At 40.0% G+C, this 5,708-nt stretch overlaps 1 long non-coding RNA gene across 1 annotated transcript; it reads right to left on the bottom strand.

Annotated features, from left to right (window-relative positions):
- Positions 1-780: 780 nt before the first annotated feature.
- On the bottom strand, positions 781-5,500 carry LOC123623523. The gene is made up of 2 exons (XR_006729872.1): positions 4,536-5,500; positions 781-1,230 (listed from the first exon to the last, which is right to left on the bottom strand). It is a non-coding gene; the product is annotated as an uncharacterized LOC123623523 (long non-coding RNA).
- Between the last annotated feature and the right edge of the window lie 208 nt (positions 5,501-5,708).

Raw genomic sequence — 5,708 nt, forward strand, 5'->3', positions numbered from 1 at the left:
CTCCTGAGTAGCTGGGACTACAGGCACATGCCACCATGCCTGGCTAATTTTTCTATATATATTTTTAGTTGTCCATATAATTTCTTTTCATTTTTAGTAAAGATGGGGTCTAGCTCTTGCTCAGGTTGGTCTTGAACACCTGAGCTCAAATAATCCACCTGCCTTGGCCTCCCAGAGTGCAATGGTTACATGCGTGAGCCACCATGCCCGGCCGAGGGCCATGGTTTTGAGTAGGTGGGGGTAAGCATTTTATGGCTGGGACTGTTCCATTCTAAGGCCTGAGAACTTAGAGTGAACCTAACCTAGTTACTGATAAGAACTATTCCTAACATACTGTCCATGCCTTGGTTGATGCTAGAGCTATTTGATTCAGTGTGAAAAGAATTTAATTTAGTAAATAATATCAACCAAATTGATAATTCCATGGTGTAAGGGCACATCAGAGGCCTAGCTAACTCAATTTTTTGCTTTCCCCAAGATGAGTTAGAATCATGCCAGGGTCACCTGTGAACCTTTGTATCTGTATCCTTGGTTATTAACTGTATGTTTGGGGAGGAAGAGGGTAGGGAATTGGCAAAATGGGGAAAATGGACTACAGAGAAGATAACGACAGAGATGTACATTGTTTGGGCTTCAGAGTCTGAGGAATCTCTATAGAAAAATCTTTGAGTGGGAGGTGTCACGCAAGACAAACATTCCCTGAAATTTTAGTCCAACAGGTGTTGGAAATAACATTTTCCTAAGGATGCCCCATGGAATTAAACATCTGGGTAGAGTATGACCATCTTTAATGTATTTATTGTCTTTTGGTTTTAAATATTTGTGCAGACTTTCAATTTGGGAAATTGACATTTAACTAAAGTGTCAACTCTGAAAGCTTAGCTTGAGGATAAAAATTGGAATGGAGGAAAGTAGGTAAAAGGGATGGCAGCACAGGTGAGTTGCCAATGCTGATTTCCTGCAGAGTCATCCACAAAGCACTTGAATCAGAAGGCAGTGTGGGGAGGTCTGAGACACCAGGAGTTGGCACATAACACGACATAAGAGGAAGAGACATTTTGGAGGATATCGGGTGACCTGGGGACATCTCAAGGTGCCTCTGTGCATTTCCAGTCTCCAATGAATATCAGCCAGAACTCTGAATGTTTTTAACATGCTTATTGAATCTCAAGAACTTCAGGAAAGCAAGACTGTTTCTGAGACGTGTTTTCCACATTTGTATCCTGGGACCTGCAGGGAGAAACATGAGGAAGGATTAGGGTTATTTCTGGTCCCCAAATGTCCTCGCTTTGGATACAAGCAGTGGGGTGAGAGGACACTATCCTCACCCTTCAGAGGACACACACAGAGAATGTAAGGACTTTCAGACCAGGGGTAGTCCTGGAACCTGTGTCTGTGACAAAGTGTGATGCCAGCAGGCCCCAGGGACTGCTGAGACTTGGAGCAGGCATCCCCACGGGGCAGCGCTCTGCCCCCAGCTTCTCTTCCTCCACTTCCAGAAGAGGTTAGCCTCCTGCTTTTATACTTGGACGTTCCAGCCTTATCAGAGGACTGGCCAAATGTTTATCTCTTACGGACTCTGCATTTCCAGTGTACTTACTGTCTTGGTTTGTTTGGGCTGCTGGTACAAAGAACCATAGACTGGGTGGCGTTTAAACAACAGAAATTTATTTCTCACTGTTTTGGAGGCTGAAAGTCTAAGATCAGGGTGCCACCATGGTAGGGTTTTGGTGAGGGCCCACTTCCACATTGCAGACTGACATCTTCTCAATGAATTCTCATTTGCTAGAAAAGAGGTGGAAAGCTCTCTGAAGTCACTTTCATAAGGCCACTAATCCCATTCATGAAGGTGCCACCTTCATCACCTAATTAACTCTCAATGTCCCCATCTTCTAATACCATCATATTGGGGGTTGGGGTTTCAACATATGAATTTGGGGGAAACAAACATTAAGCTTATTGAGCTTATGGTACAAGAGTGACTAACCAAAGCAGGGTGGTCTCTCAGTTAATCAAATCTATATTCATTTCTTAAGCACCCAATTTCATCCAAGGCTCTGGATTCAGGCTGCCTGAGACTGAAACCTCCGTTAGCTACTATCTGTAGATGAGTTACTTAAACATTTCTGTGTCTCAGTTTTTCTATCTGTAAAGTGGGGTAATAGAATCTGCTCATGTTCCTGGCACAGGGTAAGTACTATGTAAATATCTGCTATTATAACTATTAAAAATCTTTATTCAAAGTGGGGACTATCAAGGTAACCAAAGATTCTAATTAGATGGGTTCTGGTTAATTGAAAATCTTCAGTAAATAGGCAAGTCTTGAAAAACAAGTCATCTCTAACTGTGAGAGAAAGAATGCATGGCACAGCGGGTCTGGAAGTATCAGGCATTGAAAAGGTGTCGTCAGGGTGACACTCCTTCCCAGAGCAGCGTGGCATCTATGCAGACGCTCCCCAAGTACCAGCTGGTTGTCAAGAGCTTATCTTGCCTGCAGCTCTTATCTGATGCTCCCAGGTTTGGGTGCCAGGGCAGGCTGCACCATGATTTGGGAAGTTTCTCTCTCCTTTTGCTGGGTTCTGTAAGGAACAGCTCTTTTGCCACAGGAACAGGTCCCTGAAGATTGTTTCACTTGCCGTAGCTTCCCCCAGATAGGTCCAAGGTTGGGGCCCTCTAGGGATAAGATAGCTTATCCCAGTAGGAAAAGACTGTAACTTCAAGAACCTGCATTAAACAAAGTTAGTCCCTGGGGCAAGAACACAGCAGCTCAGGAAGCATCAGTTGCTGGGTACTGGTGGCCTCTGTGCTACACAATGCCCAGCGTCAATATGGCTCATTTCTGCCTTCTGAACTGTAATTATGAAAAAACTCTTATTTCCATTTTAACCAAAACTAATTTCTGGTGTTTGGTATATAACCACTCAAATTTAAAATGCCTCTAATTTTAATAATAATAATTAGTTGTAATCAAATTTTAAAGTAATTTCCCCCCCTTTGAATATTTACCATCTGATATTTTAATTTGTACCATGATTTTCTCCTAAATTTGTCTTTTTACTTTTAATTTTGATCGACACATAATTGCACCTACTATAATACCATGATGAAATTATTGCACAATGTCTACATGTACTGAAATATCACAATTGTACCCCTATGTCTTTTTATAGAAATGCAGTTCCTATATAGCTTTATTCCCCTTTTACCCCTTTTTGTTATGATAATGTTATATTTATTGTACCTATATAGTTACAAATGCAACAATATGTTCTTATAGTTATCTCTTTATCTGTTTAAAAAAGCTGAAGGAAGAGGGCAAAGATATATCGAAAAATTTGTGATGTTAAAATTATTGCCCATTTTTGGTCCTCCTCATTTGTGGATTCCAGTTATTATCTGGTAGCATTTGCTCAGCACAACATGCCTTCATTCCCATTCACCTCCTCTGTGCTGCTATTGGGAAATACATTAAATTTCTGTATGTTATAGCCCCCATAAAATTACAAACACATCTTTATACAGTTTCTTTTAAAAATCAGTAATGTAAGAAAAAATTTATTTATACTGTTTTATAATTATATAATTACCTTTAACGGTATGCTTTGTTTTTCTTATGCATTCAAATTATTGAATGGCCTCAATTTATTTCAGTCTTAAAATTTCTTTTAGTATTTCTTATAAAATCTGTTTACTTTCAACAAATTGCCTTAGTTTTTATTTTTCTGGAATGTTTTTATTTCTCTTTTTAATATATAGCTTTTCTGGGTATAGAATTCTTGGGGGACAGTTTTTATTTGATAATTAGAGAAAACAAATTATAAAGAAGGACTTGAAAATCTTCCAAGAGGGCAAACAAGTGAAGACCTAAGAACGCTGACTGGATAGAGCAACAGAGTCAGAGTGACAGCTGCAGGTGACAGATTGGACTGGGCTGGAGGCAGCAGGGAAAACCATAGTGGAAGACATGGGAGTCTGGGGACCAGGTGGTTCTGACTGCAGCCAAATGCAAAGTTACTGGTTACAGCATGAAAGATGGTACATGCGGGGTATGCCAGGCTAAACCCAAGCATGCTTAGGTCTGGCGCCTTGGGGAAAATCCATAGACTGAGAGGGGAAAAGTTACTACTTTAGCATCAGACGGTATTTGATTAAGAAAGTGTACCACAAACATGGCAGTAATGATCAAGGTTAAGGTTAAGGTTAAGGTTAATGTCAGAGTTTGTGGTGGATGGGTGTCCCAGAAGCAAATATTAATAAAATGTGTCAGTTGCTAAGGATACTGTGACCATTTTATTCTACACACTCTAACGCTGAGTGTGTGAAGTAAAACATCCCTGTAAGTAGAAACAACAGAGGGGACTGGACAGGCTGGCAGAACACCCCGCCGTGGGAGCCTGGGTGTCCACATTGAAATGAGGTATCTCGGTTAGGACAGCGCATAATCCAACCCTCCACGCTACCTGAGTGGAGGTTTTCTTTCTGTCCTCCAAAATGCACCTTCCCAAACTGGTTGGGGCAAAAGGGTAAAAAGATACCTTTGCATTCCGCTTTCTATGCCAGGTGCCCTGTCTCAAGGCTGCGACCTCTGGGTGACAGAGCCCTTCACCTATGTAGATCTGGCACAGGGGGCATTTTCTTCATTTCCAAAAAAGTGGTATATAGGCGACCTGTGCCCTTGAAATCCAGGGACCACTGAGGAATATGTATGAAGACCACCAGGAATCTCTCAGTCAGCAAAGATACACTGAATAATGTGACAAGGAAATGAAAAAAGAAAGTTGAAAATTAGAGTTATTTTAAAACTTCTGTTTTGTTGACAAGCACTGAGACCAGACAACCCACCTGGGAAAGATTACCTAAGAAAATGAGCTCACACATCATAAAATTTGGAACCCAGCTGTTGCTACTCTGTTTTTTCCCAGAGATTAGGTAAATTCCGTTTTCTCTTATGAGGTTCCCCTTTCCAACAATGCCAGGGCCAGGGCCACCCTGCACCTACAGGTGACATGACAGTCAAGGGCCCTGGAGGGAGATGACTGACAGCATCCCTTCTTACATGTCTTAGGGACCATAATCTGCATCCACAGAATGGCCCCAAGACTCAGTTGGTTTGAATGTGTTTCTCAGCTTCAGTAACAGTGAGATCTCAAGATTCAGGTGGGTGGTGAGAGGAGGTGGGATTTCCTCAATGACGTCTGTAATTCTCTCATATGTTGTTCTTATATCTCACTGAATTATAACTAATCAGTGATGTTTTGAGATAACATAAATTTCATTAACATTATGACCATATAAATTTACAGAATTTTGAAAGGCAATTTGTAATTTTGTGATGTAAGTAAATTGGAATTTTATGCCACCATTCACCATTTCTCATTGTAATAAATTAGTACAACAAATTATTTTATGCATTTATGGATAATTTTTCCTTTTAAGGCACTACAAATCTGAACAGATTTAGAATGATTGAATCATATTTCTCTTTTTTTTGTTAAGTTTGGAGATATTTTAGTATTTTTCTAATACTTTAACACTATTTAATGTCATAAACTAATGTTTTTAAAACTTGAATGATAGTGTTACCTTATTATTAAAAATGTCTTCTACATTTACTATCCCTACTTTTACTCTGAAAGTTTCAAATTGTAGTTAGCTTAATAAACCATTTTCACAAATAGCAACAAGTAAATTTCAATTTAGTTGCTGAA

This window comes from Lemur catta, chromosome 18 (genome assembly GCF_020740605.2).
Source record: "Lemur catta isolate mLemCat1 chromosome 18, mLemCat1.pri, whole genome shotgun sequence".
NCBI classification, from domain to species: domain Eukaryota; kingdom Metazoa; phylum Chordata; class Mammalia; order Primates; family Lemuridae; genus Lemur; species Lemur catta.